The 19,951-nt window shown below is 40.4% G+C and overlaps 1 long non-coding RNA gene across 1 annotated transcript in view; it reads left to right on the top strand.

The window, feature by feature from the left end:
- Positions 1–19,731, top strand: part of LOC142071769 (uncharacterized) — a 248,325-nt gene extending 228,594 nt beyond the window's left edge. Inside the window, exon 6 of the long non-coding RNA XR_012667962.1 lies at positions 19,411–19,731. This is a non-coding gene — a long non-coding RNA (uncharacterized LOC142071769). The remainder of the gene's footprint in view (positions 1–19,410) is intronic.
- Positions 19,732–19,951: the final 220 nt, after the last annotated feature.

The raw sequence follows: 19,951 nt of genomic DNA, 5'->3' as shown, positions 1-19,951 counted from the left end.
TGGCCCAAGGGAAAGCCCTCAGCTGGAACAGCAGCAACAGGATACCGACCAAACATATAGTCCTCTGTGGAAAAAGAGTGGTCCTACTTGACCTCTACTCCAGAGACTGGGATTCTGGGGACCTCTCCAAACACAGGACTCTTTACTCTGGTCTTCAGTGGGGGAAACTGAGAAATGGCAGTGACAGACTGCAGGTACTCTTTAACCCTGGCCCACCAGAAAGCTGTGGGAAAAGCAGCTAAGAAGAATGGCCCTTCGGCCATAAAAAGAGCATGGGAACCAGCAGACCGGGCCCCCGGCTCATTCCCCAACCCTGCACACTGGTGGAACCCGTATTTGGGGGGCCCTATCTTAATCACCATGGGTCCCACACTGGTATGTTACCATCTGATCCCAGAGCTTGGGGTCTTAAGTATAGGCCTACACCTAGCTGAGGCACTCAGGATTTCACAGTCTGGGCTTGTGTTAAGGTTACCTTTTTTTGGTGTTTGGTACCATGTGATGAGTGGTGGAAGGGAATGGAGATTTTAAAATATAATACAAACTACACTGTCCATATTATTGATGACACACTGACTACTGTGTCATTTACCCATTATCACAAAGCACAGCAAACCAGGTTTCTGCTACATTGAAAGTAGGGGCCTGGCTTACTGTAGGCGATCACTAACATTTGATAACTGACTTGATTGATAGCTTGGGACGTACTATGCTAATTATATAAAATATTAAAAGGTTTTAAAGAAAGAGCTGTTTGAAAAACCTCACAGGATGATGGGATCTATAATTGTGGGGGAATAAAAAACCCAGGATGGAAGCTTTCATAAGATTAGAGATTTCTACACGAATGCTATCCTTGCAGTAGAATTTTTGTTCTAAACATCACGGAATAAAGCTAAAAGGCAACTGCACTTAAAAAGGACAATGAAATTGATTTGAGAACTAAAACAGTATAAGCCTAAAACAACCTGAAAAAAAACCCCTTAATCTCTCTACTTCAGAGGAAAATGAATGGGAGGATTTACTGGAGAATATCGAAGGGTCAGTTGCATATAGTTAATATCAATCCAAGAATCTGCTTTCAGCCAACTATGCTTTTCCCAGAGAAAAGGAATACAACTAGCATTTTAAATAATACCACTCTATACATTAATAAATGTAGCATCTCTACACTAGTCTAGGGAGAAACCAGAGACGTTTGAGTTCTGATTTAGGTTCTGCTATTTTGAGAAAAATCCAGACAACAACAAAAAATCTTTTGAAAATTGGTAGAAATCAATGTTTAATAACACTAAAATAATGGAGAATGATCAAATGAAGGGGAGGAAGGAGATACAGTTCAAGTATCTGTCATGGCAGATGGTACTTTCAGTGTAATGATTTTACATTTCATTCCATAGTACTGCATCTTTTTAAAAAACACAAATATTTGTATTATAGTATTTCCCCATTCCTACAATACCAGTAATAATTACAGAGTTCAACAACTATGGGGAGATCTATATTCCTAAAATGCTTCCCGATGACCTCTTGGAACCATCATCTAGCTGCCTCCTTCCCCATATGGCCAAACCTCTGCTCCTACCTGCTCTCCGCATAGGAGCTTGTTGAGAATAGCCTTTTAGCAGCCACTGTCTGCAACTGTCCCACACTTCCCATTTGTATTTCAGAGATGGCACCCAGTTCTCTCATTGTGCCTAACTGAGTGAATGTCACTGAACAGCTCTGGGGAATTGCTTTACTCTGTGGAGGGAGAGCAGGTTTGGCATTTAGGGCGAGAGAGTCAAGTTATTTGATATTGAGGCAAACTAGTGAAACTACAAATGGATCTAGGGATCTTGTCATTAGGGATGGGGTATCCCAGTGGGGATGGGGAGGCTAGTTTGGTTGCAGTGTTTTGGCTTGTCACTGCGAGGGAGCTGCTTAATTGGCATTTGAGAGGGGAGATTGAGACTCATTGGAGCGAGGGGAGGAGGAAAGGTTTGAGACAGTCATCCAGGTGAGGAATGAGAGTATTTTCCGGCTTAGCTGCTACCTTATGCAGCCAGCCTTCTCCAGCAGCATATTCAGGATGCCACTTTTCATAGAAACTTGAACTATCATCACCACAAGAGGCAGTCTTTAGGCAAATCACAATAAATAAATAGCACGTCTGAGGATAAACCTCTGTCATAAACAGCAGAACCAAGAGGAAGATTTTACACTTGAAATAGTCTCAAGAGGAGAACTCAAGGGTTTGTTCTGGCATAAGGGGATTACAAAACCCTTCAAGTGCTATGTTTGTCTCAAAGTTACATTAGACAACTGCTTGAGAAAACTGCTTGTTTTTTTCTTCATGTTCACAGTATGTACGTGACATTTAGACACACTGTGCTATGTCAGACTTTGTACTAGGACAGTCACCTTGCACTACACAACTGTGGGCTTAAGAACATGTTTCCTCAGCACTTATATCTTTATTTCTCCATAAATATTGGTTTGGTACTTAAGAAAACTACTCAAGGTGTTGAAACTGCACAGCACATTGTGGCATGTTGAAAACTTACAAATGTATAGGTTAAAACATGCTAGAGCAAGTGTTAGTGTTGTGGAATATTTCAGGAGAACTGGGTCAGAAGGCTACATTTTCTAAAAGCATGAGTTTGCATTCTCAGAACAGATAGTTGATCCTGTGAGTTTCATATTCTGGGCCAGATTTTCAACTGGAGTAAATCAGCATAGCTTCTTGGACTTTAGTGTTTATTTACTCCAGCTGAGGATCTGACCCTCTGCAATTTTCTCATTTAATTTGCACTTGTGTAGAGAGAGGAACTAGCTGTCTCTAGGACAGAGCCTTTCAGTGCTCACTTAAGAGTCAAATCCAAACCAGGTTGGTAGTGACAGAAAAGTGTTACCACCGGACGGCTGTTTGGCGTTCTCAGACCACTGCCTATGGACAGAACACCCCACTCCACCCCTTCCAAGTTAATTAAGAAGCCAAGCACAGAATAGGCATGAAGAGTGAAATAAATACCCTCCATTCCCTAGAGCAGTTTCCTCCAGGACAAAGTAAAGGCAGATTGGCTGAGCAGCATGTGGAAGCTTGCACTGCCATTGCCTATATGGTTCCTTTTCTGTGGATCATAATTTGATACTGATATTTGATTGGAAGGGTGGTAGGTATTTTATATTTGGGATAAAAATCAGATACTGAAAATAAGCCTGGAGCATGGTTTAGACAGAAATACAACCTCAGCTGTAAGAGACAAACCCATGATTGACAAACTGGAATCAAACTGTAAAATTGTGAATTTGGGTTTGACCTTCAGTATTAGTGGAGCATCATACTGGACTTTAGCAACTGTCATGCTCATGCTGAAATTAATGGAGGAGCTAGACTGAGTTGATTAAGAGAAAAATTCTTCTCGTGAATTTTGCTACAGTATTGTGTTGCATTTCAGTTTAGCATTAGCAAGGTGAAGTGAACGGGGAATCTATTTCTGAACAGTCCTAAGTGTTTTGTAGTGACAATGATCCAAGGGAGGCATAGCAAAATAAGTTGCAATCAGAGCTTCAAGTTACCAGAGTACCATTTTGCACAGTTCAGTAATATCTGTTAAATAAAGACCAGTTATAAAGGTCATCATGCTTGACATAAGATCAGTTTTTGTTCAGCTCAGGCATCTTCCACAATTTCTGCTAAGGTTGAAGATCTCACAGTCTATTAACTCAGTACCACTAGACTACTGATGTTGATTTTACCATGGCATCTACAAGCCTTCTCACGAAACAACTGAGATACAAACAGTAAAGGGCAGAATTAATAGTGCCATGGTGCTCGTCCTAGAGATTAGCAGAGCAGCAAGTCCTACAGAAGATCAGAAGACCTAAATCTTCTCTTTGACATCCTGTAGAACATTTTCTTTACAGGGATAGAGAAGTTAAATTAATCAATTGGGATTCTCAGGTGGCAGTTGTTATACGTGTTCAAAGTATTATTTTTAGTGAGTTATGTGGAATGTGACAACCTATGTGGATCTAACACAATGGACTTCTGAGTACACAACTGTTTTGCACTATTTTTCTGACTTCAGCAGTTCAGCTCTTATTTCTTGGTGCAGATCAATTTTAGAGGTCTCAACTTGACTGATTGGCTTGGCAGAGGCTTCGAGGTTTATGCCACTGACTCCCGCCTTACACAGTGGGGGTTAGGTATTTTAATTCTCAACGCTCATTATGTAATACGGTGTTATTATATCTGACGTGCCTAACTGTATGCTATTTCCTGAGTACTTAGTACAATGTCTGCTTGTATTAAATCAGCCTGGGGAAGATTTAGGTTATGGTACCCTTTAAACATTGGCTCATCAGCACAGAATTACCCTCTCTGTTCCACCCTTGACATGCTCCCTTTTATTTATACCATGCCCTCTTGTTGCCTTCTACTCCACCCTTTTAACATACCTAGCATGATTCTGGTTCCACTAATTTAGGACAGCTCTTAATTCCATGCAGACATTTTACACCTCTGTCCCACCAACATGGTGAATTGTACCACCATTTACACTAACTCTGAATTTAGCCTTTAACATCAAGGCACTAGCCAATGTTTTGAGTCTCCTTCCCCACAACATTCCACAGACAGTGCCCTATGATGCAGATCATAAAACACAAAGCTCATGATAAAGTTGAGTATACATCTTTAAAATTAATAAGCTATCCTCCCCCTCCCCTGGGGTTAAAACAGATATTTTACTTATCCTGGTGACCTAAGTTATTGATTTGTTTCATCCTACTCCTCATGAATGACACTGCAATCTTTAATTGGGCAAAACCCACTCTGATCTTAGACTGAACTCCCACTTGAATAAGGAGTGTAAGCACTGCAGGACTGAACCTTATATTTATTGCACACTGAGCTTTCTGAATCAATGGGAATTGTACTGGTCATTCTCCCCATAAGATTCTCTTTTTCCTTCAATGAGTTACACGAATATGAATTTTCTATTGTCAAAACAATTCTAGTAGCTAAGTATGTAAATAAAAAAAATTGTTAAAAAACACCAAAGCAACTTTGGACCGGATTCTGCATGTTGAAAAGATTCTCTTGCAGAACAGTGCCTTGGTCGTGATTGAAACTTTTGGTTGCTGATGATAACAGGAAGTTAAGGGCTCTCCGCTGCATACAGGATTGAGTCCTTTTTAAATACCACAAACTATAAAGTTGAATAGACATATATAAATCCCACTGAGAATAACTCAAGTTGTGTACATTCACTTGTAGTATAATAGAGTACACACAGTAACTAGAGTTTGATTTTTTTAAATGCAGGTTTCACACAAAGATCCAGACCTTGGGCCAGATTTGGGGTGTGTGGGTGTGGTGAGAAGATGAGAGAAGTGGAGGTATTCTTCCAAACTACACCTACAGCCCAAGATATATCCACTCCTGACACTACATAGAATTCCTCTCACAATGAGAAAGGCCCATGGCTACCATAATTGTTGGCTACGTTTGGAGCAGTCACCGCTAGCAGATATTAAATTAGAATATTTAAAAATGAATATAATGTATGTGAAAATCTCTCCCCCACTCTTCATATGCTGCTTATTGGATTGCCTTCTTCCTTGCTTATTTTAATTTGCAAGTTAATACTCATTGGGCTAGAAAGTGACAGTTTGTACCTCTCAGAGCTGTTTCATGCTGCTTGCAGATTCAGGCAGACATCACTACACTAATTTTACCTTCACTTCACATTTCTAAATTATAAGGGTCAGTGACTTAATCTTACCCCCCTTCCCACATTTCTCCCCCCCCACCCAAAAAAAAAAAAAAAAAGCACAGAAGCTAAAGCAGACAAAGGCAGCCATCAGGAAATGTACTAGCTCAAAAAAACATGAAAATCCAGTCCAAACCACTATCTGCTCTATTCTAAGCATTGAGAGGAAAGGGACTAAGCGTACTTCAGTAAACAGTATCATGCAACCAGAGTTGCAAGGTGCCACTGAGTGCTGTGATTCATCAGACGGGACGAGTATTGGCTAGAGTGCTCTAAGTACTCTAGGCACTCCAGACACTTGGATCATCAGGCTGTAGCTGTGGTTAGTTCCTACAGACATTCTCCGATTTTGAGTATTCCTTTACTAGGGCTTCCAGAACCTAAAAAGGTGCAAATTCCTTCGGCATAATTACTTTTAACGGTTACAACAATAAATCAAAATAAGAGTTCCTAAACCAGCCACTAGGAGCAGTTGTGTGCAGTGAATAAGTGATGTAACACATTCTGCCTATCTACTGCCCACTGCACTCCTCCTACTGTGGCTACCATGCAGCCCTGCAGTTCCAGCTCTCAGGCAGCCTGCTGTTGTGCCTTGCCCTTGCAGCCAGCTCCCCAGCGGTGGCTTCTGGCCTGCTGCTCCTCCTGTCACACAGACTATCACCCTCCTGAACCTGGTCCCCTTCCACCTCAGGTGGTACTTCCAGCTCCTATCATTTAGGAATTATGGAATTCTCTACTGGCTGGATGGGCTGTAACAATGCTCAGTAATAAGCCAGCAGGTTTGTTACACACACGGCATGTTTCAGAGCCCATGTTAATCCATTCTTCCTCACCCCATCATCCCAATGTAGTTGTTATTCTCATTTCTTGTGTCACATTTGACATTAGAGTCTAAACTCTTCAGGGCACTTTCCATTTACTCTAAAGCTCACAGTACACTTTTGGGCACTGTAAATAAAATAATGCAACCACATATATATTGGGAAAAAGCACTAGGATTATTGTGATGCTTGTTTTGAGACAAGGGCATCTGATCATTAGGAGTTAATGAGGCTAAGCCCCACCAATAATGTCACAAATACATAGCATAGCTAATATGGTGGTACAAACACTACCACTAAAATAACTACTATCAACACAGACCAAGTGTTAGTGATCCAAAACAAAATCTATGATGTAAATGAACCACCAAATTAATGAGTATTGCCTCGTGTCTGAAACTTGACAAATGCAGGCTTGGACAGACCACCCTGGGAACTGAAATCCAATTGTTTCTACCATTGCCATGGAAATTGTTCTTAGGTCTTACACTAATTATAAGCATTAGTAAAACAGTTTGATTTATTAGTGCAGGCAACACACTCTTATTGACTTCAGTGGTCCCAGGGTTTCAGCCTCTTCCTCAAGAAAGTAGGTGACAGCAAACAGGTATAGCTTTAGAACCAGAATTTTAAAGAAAAGGAGTACTTGTGGCACCTTACAGACTAACCAATTTATTTGAGCATAAGCTTTGAAGTGAGCTGTAGCTCACGAAAGCTCATGCTCAAATAAATTGGTTAGTCTCTAAGGTGCCACAAGTACTCCTTTTCTTTTTGAGAATACAGACTAACACGGCTGCTACTCTGAAACCAGAATTTTAAAGATATTTAAGTACAGAACAGCAGGTTTAAAACAAATAAAAGCAAGTTCTTCTTCACACAGCGCACAGTCAACCTGTGGAACTCCTTGCCTGAGGAGGTTGTGAAGGCTAGGACTATAACAGGGTGTAAAAGAGAACTGGATAAATTCATGGAGGTTAAGTCCATTAATGGCTATTAGCCAGGATGGGTAAGGAATGGTGTCCTGGCCTCTGTTTGTGAGAGGGTGGAGATGGATGGCAGGAGAGAGATCACTTGATCATTACCTGTTAGGTTCACTCCCTCTGGGGCACCTGACATTGGTCACTGTTGGTAGACAGGATACTGCGCTGGATGGACCTTTGGTCTGACCCAATATGGCCATTCTTATGTTCTTACCTAAAGATGCAGATAGGAGTGCTTAGTGGGATTTTCAAAAGTGCCTAAGTCCCATTGATTTCAATAGGAGTTAGGCACTTTAGGATTAGATCCACAAAGGGGACATAGAGTTTCAATGCCTAACTTTAGATACCCTGTTGCCTAGTGGAATACGCAGCCTTGAGTTAGGCACCCAGGCTCCCTATATAATGCCTGGGGTGAATTAGATGCCTAAGAACATAATTCACAAAAGTCAGCAAGCTGATTGGGAAGCCACCTATGCTAGCCAATAGGAAATGCTAGTGAGAGGAGTGTGGTCTATGTACCTCTATCAAAGGTGCTTGGGATTCATAGTTGTGAACCCTCTCCTACACTTAGGTCTGTAAGACAGTTTAGGCCTCTCTCACAAAGAGTAGTGATGGTTGTGCCTCTCCACCTTTTATCCTATAGCCCAGTGATTAGAACACTCATTCAGGCTGGCAGACACCTAAATTCACATCCCTACTGTATGTGAGAGGGACAGGGACTTGAACCCAGGTCTCCCATTTCACTTGTGAGTGTCAAACACTGAGCTAAAGAGGTGTTTTAGGCTTAACCTCCATCTCTTTTGTTGAAGCTGTTCTACTTTATATAAGATATTTAAATAACCATCAGGCCCTAGAGACAGTGACTCTACAGCCCAGTGGTTTTAGCACTCAGCTAGGATGTGGGAAGCTCATGTTCAAGTCCCTCCTCCAATGATTATTTAAGTATTTTACACAAAGTGGAACAGCTTCGACATGAGAGACTGAGAATCACCCATCCTAGAATACTTTATATAGCTGGTGACTAGAACACTCAGCTGGGAAGAGGAAGACCTGAGTTCAAGACCTTATACCTCTCAAGGGGAATGGGATTCGAATCCAGCTCTCCAAAATTCTGAGCGAGTGCTTTAACCACTGCACAATAGGGCATAATGGCACTAACACCACCACCATTTTGTGCAGAGCCTTATTTGGTATATGTGCTCTAAGAATGCTGTCCAGATGGGATGAGATAGGTGAGGAATGCCTGGTTTGAGGATCACAGTGGGGCTTAAGTATGAGCTGGGCCTTTGGCATAAAATGGCTTTGACTGTGCGTACCACCAGAAACTTAGATGCCTAGGGAATTTCAGCACCTATAGGATTAGGTGGCAGGTAATCAGTGAGAATCTCAGTTTGGGATTTAGGTGTCTAAAGTGGCAGTTTGACATATACATCTTGTTATGGATCTAGCCCCTAGACATTCATAAAAATCCCACTAGGCACCATTCTGCATCTTTAGGTGCCTAAATACCTTTAAAAATCTGGCCCTTGGTCACTCATCATTGAACAACCTTGAAATTCACAGGAACAAGACAGGAAAACCAGTTGCACCATAAGTCATTTTGCAGTTATATAAACCTAAACCTTCAAATCATCCAGTTCATGCAGTCTTAAAGGTGTCTGATTCATGAGTTTATCCTACATGTGTATATCAAGACAAATCTTAATTTGGCATTGGAAGTTATTTTTTGTTACCAGTATTAGATTCTGAATATTTTCCTCTTCTCTTCAGCCGTTGCTAGAGGATTTTATGACAGGCTGATGATAACACAGACTTAGAATCAAAAATTGGGGGCCATGATAAAGATTAGATTAATTTAACAAATGAAAACATAATATATACTACAGTACTTGAAATGAAATTAAAATTACAATAAAGCAGTTAAAAAATTCAGTAATAGTCTTGTCTTCCACCTAGGAAATAAGAGAAAGCTTCTCCTATAATTAATTCAGTTGCTCCATGGTATTAGACTAAACATCTGATTTAATCTGCTCCTATAATTATTCTAAGTGATTTTAATTAGTACCATCTGTAAAGCAATTTGCAAACAAGTTACTTCTGTAAATATGCACATATGTTATCATCCCCATTTTATCTAAGAAGTTCTGAATTTTTGTAACTATGAACTTAATCCATTAAGAGTTGTAAATAAGAGGATTTTTTTCCTCTCTAAGTTATATTAATCAAACTAAATGTATGAAAAATGGAAAGGATGGATTTTCCAATCATCATGTTTAGTATTTATGGTGGCTTCTCAAATAATTTCCTTTTATAGTAATGAAAAACAGGATGCTGACTTACCTTCTTAAAGGTAAAGTAGCATTATACTAATTGAAGGGAAGTCTACTGATTGAGCACAGGACAGAGAAACATGAATTCTTGAGATCTAATCCTGGTTCTGACATTCCTTTTATGGCTTTGGGCAAACTACATAACTTCTCTCAGCCTCTGTTTTCCAAGTGTAACATGCTGGACAGTATGTGCTAAGCCTCTCTGCTCAGCCCAATCCAAAGAGGATGGGAGAGTTTTTTTTATAGCTCACAATTATGGAGCCTGGCTCCTAAGGCCAAGCTGTAGAGACTCATGCATTTATCTTTGGAGGTCCTTGGTTCAGTCTCCTAGCTGTCATCATGGTTGACATCATATAATTAGGGGATTGTCCAAGATTTGAACTGTTGCATGCCTCAGAAGGTTCAGGATGAGCTTCTTCAGTCCAGAGGAAGTAACCCACCCACTGGGTCAACATGTGTTATGTCCTCCTCTGTGTACAATCCATAGCAACAGAGCCTGGCAGTTTAACTCAAGCTGTAAAGACTTATACTTTGAGCCTGGAGTACCCAGTTTAATATCTGATGCGGGCCAAAATGGCATCCATTTTGACAACTAGGTTAAACAGAGCTAAGACCCTATTTTCTTATTCCCATTTTAGTCAGTAAAAATAGGAAGTCCTCCCACCATGTGAAAAACAAAGGAAAAGCTAGAACAGGAGTTACAAGTGCTTACCAGCTAGATGAGTGGGAAATAAAACCAGCTGCAAAATGCTCAGGTTAAGATTATGACAGCTAGTTTCTGTCAAATTTTAGAAGAGCCAGCTCCCTCCCCTTGAAAGGCATGCAGGGAACTAAATGCATATAAGAGAACAAGGCTGCACTGATAAAGAACTAGTAGGGATCACTAAAGAAGGTGGTCTTATGGACAAGACTGCTTCTATGTACTGTATAACATCACTATATTTAAGATATGATGAGATATAATTAGTCTTCATTTTCAGCTCAGAATCTTTTTCAATATTATCTGGAGCACTGATGCTTTCAGTTAAACCGTTGTTTTTAAGAAAAATGTAGTCTGTTTGTTTTTGTTTCTCTTTAGTCTCCCACGTTGAGTTTCTCATCAAACCAAGATGTTTAAGTCTCTGAATGGCATAGAGATACACTCAAGTCCAAGACTGACCAAAATTTTTCATAAGGCCTCAGCTCAATACAGAGATAGCTAGAACTGGACTAAAAGGCATAGATCCTATCACACCTGGTTTTTCCTTCTTGTTTGACTTTCTTTATAATTTTCCAAATACAAAATTAAATACTCAGAAAACAAACAACCCCCTGTCTGTAGGGGGAAAAAAATCAAATTCACCTTAAAATTATGAGATCTGCTATTGAATCACCTTGTGAAACATTCTCCCCCTCTAGCAGGCCTAGGGGGGGCCATAAGAAAGTGAAATAACTCAGCAGAAATGCAGATACAGCCCACAAGGAATAATGCAAACAAAACAAGTTAACAGAAGGTAAAGAGTAATAGAACTCACCAGGCTGGAGTTCAGCTTCCTTCTATGATCTTGAATGTTTAGCCGTGACTCCTATTAGCAGCTTCCCTTCTAGCTCCCAAGCAGCCAATGTTTAGTCTTTCCTGGAGCACCTGTGCAATAAAAAAAAAATGGCAGATGAGTTGAAAAGTTAACTCCTCATTCACCAGAGACTAAGTAATGTCCCTGTTGTAACCTGTCTCCCACGCATACAAACACTAATTAAGAATGAAATGTCTACCAGCTCTGGATTTCTGCAGGGGTGGGAGGGAAGGATGTTTGTGATTGTATAGCTGCAGTCAAATCTATAACCAAGTCAAAAGGAAAAAAAAATTAAGATAATCTATAGATAATTTTATTTTCTCCTTAGAAACACAGATAACTGGTCACATATCCCAAACTTTATGTTTTCGGCCCATTTCAAGAGAAGATGGAGATCGGGAACAATTGTGGCATGTATGATGATGATCCTAATCCTGGGATGTTGTAAAAGTATGAAAACTAGGTGCAAGGGCAGCTTTGTTTCATCTCATCCCATCCTCTCTCTCCCCTCCACTTTCTGTATGGTGGGGAGGAAATCATGTGTTTGAAGGGGAAGTGGCAGTGAGTAGTAAGATGTGGGAGGGAAAACTGGCAGGAATCTTTGGGTTAATACAATCTTTTTCCTAGAGTGAAAGCCCTGATCCTTGAAGCGACAATTCAGGAAAACACCCCTATTCAGAAGAGCAATTAAGCCCATGCTTAACTTTAATCATGTGATTAAATTGGATTGAAGTCAATGGAATTTAACTATGTTCTTAAACACATGCTTAAGTGCTCTCTAGAATCAGGGCCGGTGAAAACCCGCCACTTCAATCCAATTAATTCAGGAAAGCCCTCAGGTCTGTGCTTAACTTTAGGTCCACTCAGTAAAGGCCCCAGTTAAGCAAGGTCTGTAAGCATGTGTAGTCATGTGCCTAATATTTATAAAGTGTATTTAAGTATATTGATGAATCCAGACTTCACTTAATGGGGCTACATATGTGCTCATAGTTGAATACAGGTATAAATGTTTTACTGAGTCAAGGCCTTAGAGAAGAAGAGGAAGAGACACTATGGCTCCGACTCTGATGTCCATATTCAGGCAAAACATCTGCTGATTTACGTAAAAAGAACTAAATATACTTTTTTAAAAATGAGTATATCACAACCCCAGTTCTAAATGTATTGAGTTAATTAACATTCCTGCAGTAAGAACCATGTTTTTATTATTTCTGCCATGATACGCTTTAGTTATTATCCAAACACCCTTTGGGTTTTGAAATAATTCTGTCAAATAATTGTTTGTTCCAATCTTCTCCGAGTTTATTTGGCGGTCGTGCATTTACACCGCTGGCTCTTTTGGGAATCAGGAAACTGCTTTATTATGTAAGGAAAGCTTACAGGAAGAACAATGCACCCCCTTGACTAAACCTGCAGCATACAGCTGCACATTGTACGTACAAAAGAAACGCGGAAAGCTGTTAGATTTCCCATAGTGAGTTTAGGGGATGGGGCAGAGAAACATATACAAGACTATGTTATGCAAAAATAATTTTTTGGTGAACTCTCTATGGAATAAATTTAGCTTTGGTGTGGGCAGGTTGAGCTCCACTAAAGTCAGTGGCGTTACATCAATTTACACCAGAACAGGACTTTGTCTATGCTAGGTCTCTTAGCATATGTACCCGAATAGTAATTGTTTAGCAATACATTTTCTCTTTAGTTTTTATGGACCAAAAAAAATGCTATTTTTATTGATTAACAACATAGCCTCTGTCCAAAGTGTTTGTAATCCAAGTCCCTGACCCTCCAGTGTGTCCTGCTCATGCAGAATACCATTTTACTTCAGTGAGTCTCTGTGCCAGCAGAGGGTCCCACCTGTGGAAAAAAAACAAACAAAACCAAACCACACTTGCAGACTGGAGGCAAAATTTTAGATGTGACCCAAGTGTAGATAACAAGCAATATAGGGGAAAGAGAGGGAAGCCTGCTGCTATGAAACTTTTATCAGGTCATTTTTAGTTTTGCAATTGACAAAGACATTATTCAAATTAAAATTACTAATATTATTAATCATGTTTATTATGGTAGTGCCTAGGGATTGACCAAGATTGTGCTGTTATTGTACAAGTACAGGGTAATAGACAGTCCCTGTCCCAAAAAGTTTACAATCTAACTAGACAGACGTGTGCAAAAACTATCATTTAGATTTGTTTGAGCTATTCTAGAGGAAAGCCCTAAGATAGGTTAATTATCACAATCACTGTGTTACATAAGGTTACCTTAAAAGCTAGAAATGGAATTCAGACTGAATGATACAGTTTCCAGCTCGTGTAGTTAGTTCACTAATAACCACATCCATTAGAATCCATTTAGATTAGAGTAAATGACCGTTAAGATTTTTATTAAAATCAACCCAACATTTACACTAAAGGGCAAGATACGGCTCCTATGAGACTCAGCTCTGCTGCTTGCATGGCAGCTCCATGACAAGTGCCTCTCAGTGCATAGTGCCTTCTGGGCATTAGAGAGGGTATGGTGGCATCCCATGCTAGATCTTTAAGAAGCGAAGTCACCATGTCTCCTCAACACTCTCATACACATGAGGATATTGGAAAACAAAGTATAGCTATTCCCTACTCCACTGTACTAGAGGTTGAGGACAAGTCTCCCTAGATTCCCAGAGCTGGGCAGCCCGTCAAGAGAAATTTAGGTCCCAGTACATCATGTTCACTCCCATTTCACTTTTATTTACAGACATTTTGCCCCCCACCCGTGAGCTTGGGACTTGAGTACAATTGCCCTCTCCCATCAGTCCTGATTCTGGCCTGTGTTAAGGTACCTTGGTGCTACTTCAGCAGCACCTATGGGTCCTTAAAACAGCAGTGGAGTTCTCTAGTGTGGGGGTGTACCAGGAAATATGTGCTGAGGGAGGGCAGAAGTGGAACAAACACATACAATTTAGATCATCCCTGTGTTCACTTTAAATTACAGTTCCTAGCTGCCCTAAGCATAGCATGACTGCAAGACAGCTTAAAGTCAATTTTATCCCCTCTCTCCTCAGTTGGAATCCTCTTGTCCTTGGAGAGTGACTCCCCTGTTCCTCCTAACTGCTGGGAGGAGGGGAGGATTGTCAGTGCTTTCAGATATTTTCCCACACCCCATCTCTCTTACCACTTTCATCCATTACATTACCTATTCCAGATCAAGTCAGTTACAACAGTTAATTTTCCCTGAGTGATTTCTGGCTGCTCAGCCTCGAAACCTTTCTCTATGTGCTCACAGTAGACAACTATTTCCTCTGGTATCTTACAACAAGATGACTATTTTGTGTTGAATTCTTCACTCCTGCACGAGACACTATATTCTCTGCAACCCTTTCTGCAGGTGGCATGCAAAGCTTTCCTTGACTTCCCATTTCATCACTTTTCATAGCAACAGGAGATAGAATATACTGAAGTGTGAAGAGGAAAAAAAAAAAAGAACTAATGTCAATATTTGAAATGATAAAAGAAGGTAGAGTAACTAAAGAAGTGAAATATACCACATGATGTGTCAGTCACTTAAAAAGCCTTTCATAAGGCACATCACACAGTAAATTTCACCAGTCTTTAGTCTAAAGAAGAGGGAGTAACAGATGGATTGTATCTGTGGCTAGAATCTAGTTACAGAATTTACTTTCCCCTTGAAATGGTAAATCAAGTGGATACCACATCTTGCTGTTTGAGTATATGAATAATTCTGTTAATTTAATATTTCATTTTATAACCACTTCCCTCACCCCAAAAGTTAACATACCGAATGAAGTTGAATTGTAATACCCACTGACCAGTTTCAGCCATTAGCCAGTTTTCATAGTTGTTTTGAGGTTTCCCAGCTTGCAAATAAATATCCATTAAAGCTCATCTTGGGTGTTTGGTACAAAAATCAGTCACCTTACTAAGGCTCTGTCCATACGCTAGATTGTAATTTACGCAGTTTGTTCTTGAAACATAGTGTGTGTCCAATCTCAGCATGAATGCAGACTGTACTTCGGCTGTGTTAAGACCCAATTCTAGACCCCTGTTTGGAGGCTACTGCAGAGATATGATTATTTTATATATATATATATATATATATATATATATATATATATATATATATTCCCTTTCTTCCCCTCAGTGCACACTGCTACAACACACTCAGCTAAACAAACATTTTATTCCCATAAATCTCCACACTGAGGAAAAGAAATACCACTTAATATTTTCCCCCTCATTTTTCTCATTTGCTTTCTGAATTTGTATATGTAGGTTAGGGAAAACCCACGATTATTTTGGTTGGAATGAAACTTGTCATAAAGTATATATCCAGCCCACTAGTTAACTAGAGGAGGTTAAAATCCAGAAAGTCCACAAACGTGGACTGCTACTTTCACTACAGGAAAGTACCAAGGATTCCTGTCACAACCTGGAGTTTTAACAGCCACTGGTTTGTTGTAATGGGATCCAGCCACTGAATCCCACATGCTCCTAAACCCTCTGGGTCTTGGTAATAACCAGTTCTTGTTCTAGTTCTGAGTCTCACAGGTACATTTCCAGGTAAAACCCAGATCTAACACCTGCCTTGGATAGTGGGACCCTGCAGTCTGGCTGCCTAGACCCCAGAACCACTGCCGCAGCCCTTCTAAATCTGCAGCTCATTAGATTGCCTGTGCTCTGGTTTTCCTAGTTTCACCCTTCAGAGGTAATATGGCTGTAAAGCAAGGAAATGTGAGCTTAGCAAAGGAATTTCTCTCTCACACCCCTCTTAAAAAGCACAAGGGAGGTAAAGATCTTTGGAAAATAACCATTCCTGAACACCCTCCCCTTCCTTCTGATCTCACCTCCTTTATGCAAGCTCCCACATTTAGTCCAGGTATTTAGGAGAAGCAAGGACCCTCCTTCCTCCACTCTCTTCTGCGGAGTCTTCTGTTTCACTTGTGAAAATGGCTTCCTTTGGCATAGAGAAGCACACCTTTTAAAAACAGTCTCTGCCTTCCTGGCTAATATGAAAAAACTGCAGCCCTCCCAGCTGTGCACTGGGGGGAATTCCAGGCCCCCTTCTCCCCAAAAGTGGTTTCTGTGAAGGGATTATCCATTCAAAGACAGTGGCTCCTACTGGCAGAAATCCCTTTATTGAAGCAGGTGATGGCCATTCAGTTGCTGATAGCCCTTGATTGCTTTATCACACCTTTCCAAGTTCCTGCTACAAAATGGATGATCTAATTCACAGCATATGTTACACTTGTAACTAGTGCTCATAAAACCAAACAGCACTGATACCTGGATACATACATTCCCCAAACTGCCACAACCTCCTTGCAAGCTGCAGAACTGTGATTACCTCCTTCAGGGCAGTGATGACTGGAAGGCTTTCCCTGCCCCTTCCCCTTTCAGAGGGACCCAGGCTCAATTTCCTCCCCTGCTTGATGGGAAGATCAATGTGATCAATGGCTCCATGTCTAGTTGGCAGCCGGTGTCAAGTGGAGTGCTCCAGGGGTCAGTTCTGGGTCCGGTTTTGTTCAATATCTTCATAAATGATCTGGAGGATGGTGTGGATTGCACTCTCAGCAAATTTGCGGATGATACTAAACTGGGAGGAGTGGTAGATACGCTGGAGCGGAGGGATAGGATACAGAAGGACCTAGACAAATTGGAGGATTGGGCCAAAAGAAATCTGATGAGGTTCAATAAGGATAAGTGCAGGGTCCTACACTTAGGACGGAAGAACCCAATGCACAGCTACAGACTAGGGACCGAATGGCTAGGCAGCAGTTCTGCGGAAAAGGACCTAGGGGTGACAGTGGACGAGAAACTGGATATGAGTCAGCAGTGTGCCCTTGTTGCCAAGAAGGCCAATGGCATTTTGGGATGTATAAGTAGGGGCATAGCGAGCAGATCAAGGGACGTGATCGTTCCCCTCTATTCGACATTGGTGAGGCCTCATCTGGAGTACTGTGTCCAGTTTTGGGCCCCACGCTACAAGAAGGATGTGGATAAATTGGAGAGAGTCCAGCGAAGGGCAACACAAATGATTAGGGGTCTGGAACACATGACTTATGAGGAGAGGCTGAGGGAGCTGGGATTGTTTAGCCTGCAGAAGAGAAGAATGAGGGGGGATTTGATAGCTGCTTTCAACTACCTGAAAGGGGGTTCCAAAGAGGATGGCTCTAGACTGTTCTCAATGGTAGCAGATGACAGAACGAGGAGTAATGGTCTCAAGTTGCAGTGGGGGAGGTTTAGATTGGATATTAGGAAAAACTTTTTCACTAAGAGGGTGGTGAAACACTGGAATGCATTACCTAGGGAGGTGGTAGAATCTCCTCCCTTAGAGGTTTTTAAGGTCAGGCTTGACAAAGCCCTGGCTGGGATGATTTAACTGGGAATTGGTCCTGCTTCGAGCAGGGGGTTGGACTAGATGACCTTCTGGGGTCCCTTCCAACCCTGATATTCTATGATTCTATGATAAGAGAGAATTTGAATAGGCCTCCTACTTCTCAGGAACATGCTTAACCACTGAGCTCTCGGACATTCTGATATGGGGCACCCTCAGTCTTGTGGTAAAGCTGTTCCACTGTGTATAAATAATTTAAATAGCCATGAGAGAGGGGACATTGGGTCTCCCACCTCCCAGATGGGTGGCCTATCACTGGTTACAGCATCACTCACTGTGTCTGGCCCAACGTCTCTTTTTGTAGGCCTTGGCGACTGAGGGATACACAGCAGATATATATGTAGGATTTCTTTAGGAGTCATATTGTTATTTATTTATATTGACCTATTATAGAATTTTGGATAGTCAATGTATTTTATTAATGTATATTTATTTTTTCTGTAGAAGTGAATTGAGTCAAACTAGAATAAATAAAATCAATGAAGACCAGACAGATGTATGTCAGTACAGAATACCTTGTCTCTATTTTCACATTACTATTTCAGTAATGGTTCCTGTAGAAAGACCTGCTGGGTTTCTCCAAAATCAGAAATGAAATTTGATATTGTTTTGGTGGCTGATATAAAGCAGCCACGTAATGAACATTGCTGAAGCACAAGTGCTAATGTCATGGAATTCAACATCAATTAGATTTCCTTGCCTTATCAGCAGAACTCTGACTAGCCCGATGCATTTATACATCAAATTTCAAAGACATCATAATTCTCTCTCTATTTCTTTTGACAAATTTCAATTTAACAATAAAGTGAAACTTTATTTCATAGATCAAAATCTGTAAAAACTATTCTTAGTTCTCTTCACCAGTAATAAGAAGATAAAACCTATCACCTGTTTTGGCTTTGTACATATTTAAAAATATCCAAGAATTAAATAATTTGAAGTAGGGTTAAAACATCAGTTATACATTTGTCTTAACATTCTTGTCAACGTGTCAGAGCAAGAGAGAGAAATAAATGGATAGACTCAGGATTTTGTCTAGTCTGTTTACAATATGTGCAGGCAATTCATAAAGTCTAGCTGTTATCAGTGTATGTCAAATATGTGGAGTTTTGTTTTTACTTCCAAAGGCATTTGCTGATTGCCAGGGAGGGTGCAACCGCAATCCTTTTGTATGCTTAAGAAATACACATTTCGTTTTAACTTTTATCTTCCCTGATGTCTAATTGTTCTGATAAGTGCCAGTTTGGTAGTCTTTGCCAAAACCTTGCTGCTAGAATGGCTAAAAATGTCTACATATTTAAGATTAAAAGTGACAATCTATTAATGCTACATTGGGGTTGATGAAAGCAAATGTCTGTTTCATTTTGCTCAATACTAGACTTATGTAGTTTAGAGGATCACCTGCTATACTAAACACTAGATTGATTTCAGGATTCATTTTCATCTTGCTCCACTAAATAGCTGACATTAGCCAAAGTTTATGAACTGCAACATGAGACAGAGTTTCAGTGGACCAGGACCAAGAAAAGTCCTCCCCTCTGGCTTCACAGATGTTACCCATTTGTTCCTTAAAGGGTCCTGAGGCCTCTGTGACCAGGAGGATTCCTAGCAGTATAGCTCCACTGGAGTCATGGTATCCAGAATCCAAGGGGAACCCTAACAAGTGCCAGAGCTGATGGTGGTGGACGTGGCAGCGGACGTGGCAGCACAGAAATTATTCATCTGAAGATTTATAACTTTCATATATTGAGCAAAGTATTTGATATAGCCATTATTTTATTTAACAGAACTGCAGCTATATATCAAATTGTTGTTTATGGTGAGGCATTTGTGTGGTCCCCAATTCTTCACCATTTATCATTTGAAGGGACAGAGCAATACACCATAGACTTTATTTTTTGCAGTAAAGTGCAAAGTATTCAAAGGAAAAGCCTACATTTTAAGGAAAAACTATTACTTCTCCCTTGTGTTAGCTAGAAGGGGAAATTTAGAAAAGGAAATTAATTTCTATACTGGGGAAAGGGAATGGAGTCTCAATTTATTACTTGAATTTTTATTAGTTCTCAGTTCCTTTCTTTTTAATATTTGCTCAGAAAGTGGTTAGAAAAATGCAAC

This window comes from Caretta caretta, chromosome 4 (assembly GCF_965140235.1).
Source record: "Caretta caretta isolate rCarCar2 chromosome 4, rCarCar1.hap1, whole genome shotgun sequence".
NCBI classification, from domain to species: Eukaryota; Metazoa; Chordata; order Testudines; family Cheloniidae; genus Caretta; species Caretta caretta.
The sequence above is the reverse complement of the archived record's forward strand: the minus strand, read 5'-3'. Positions and strand labels throughout refer to the sequence as shown.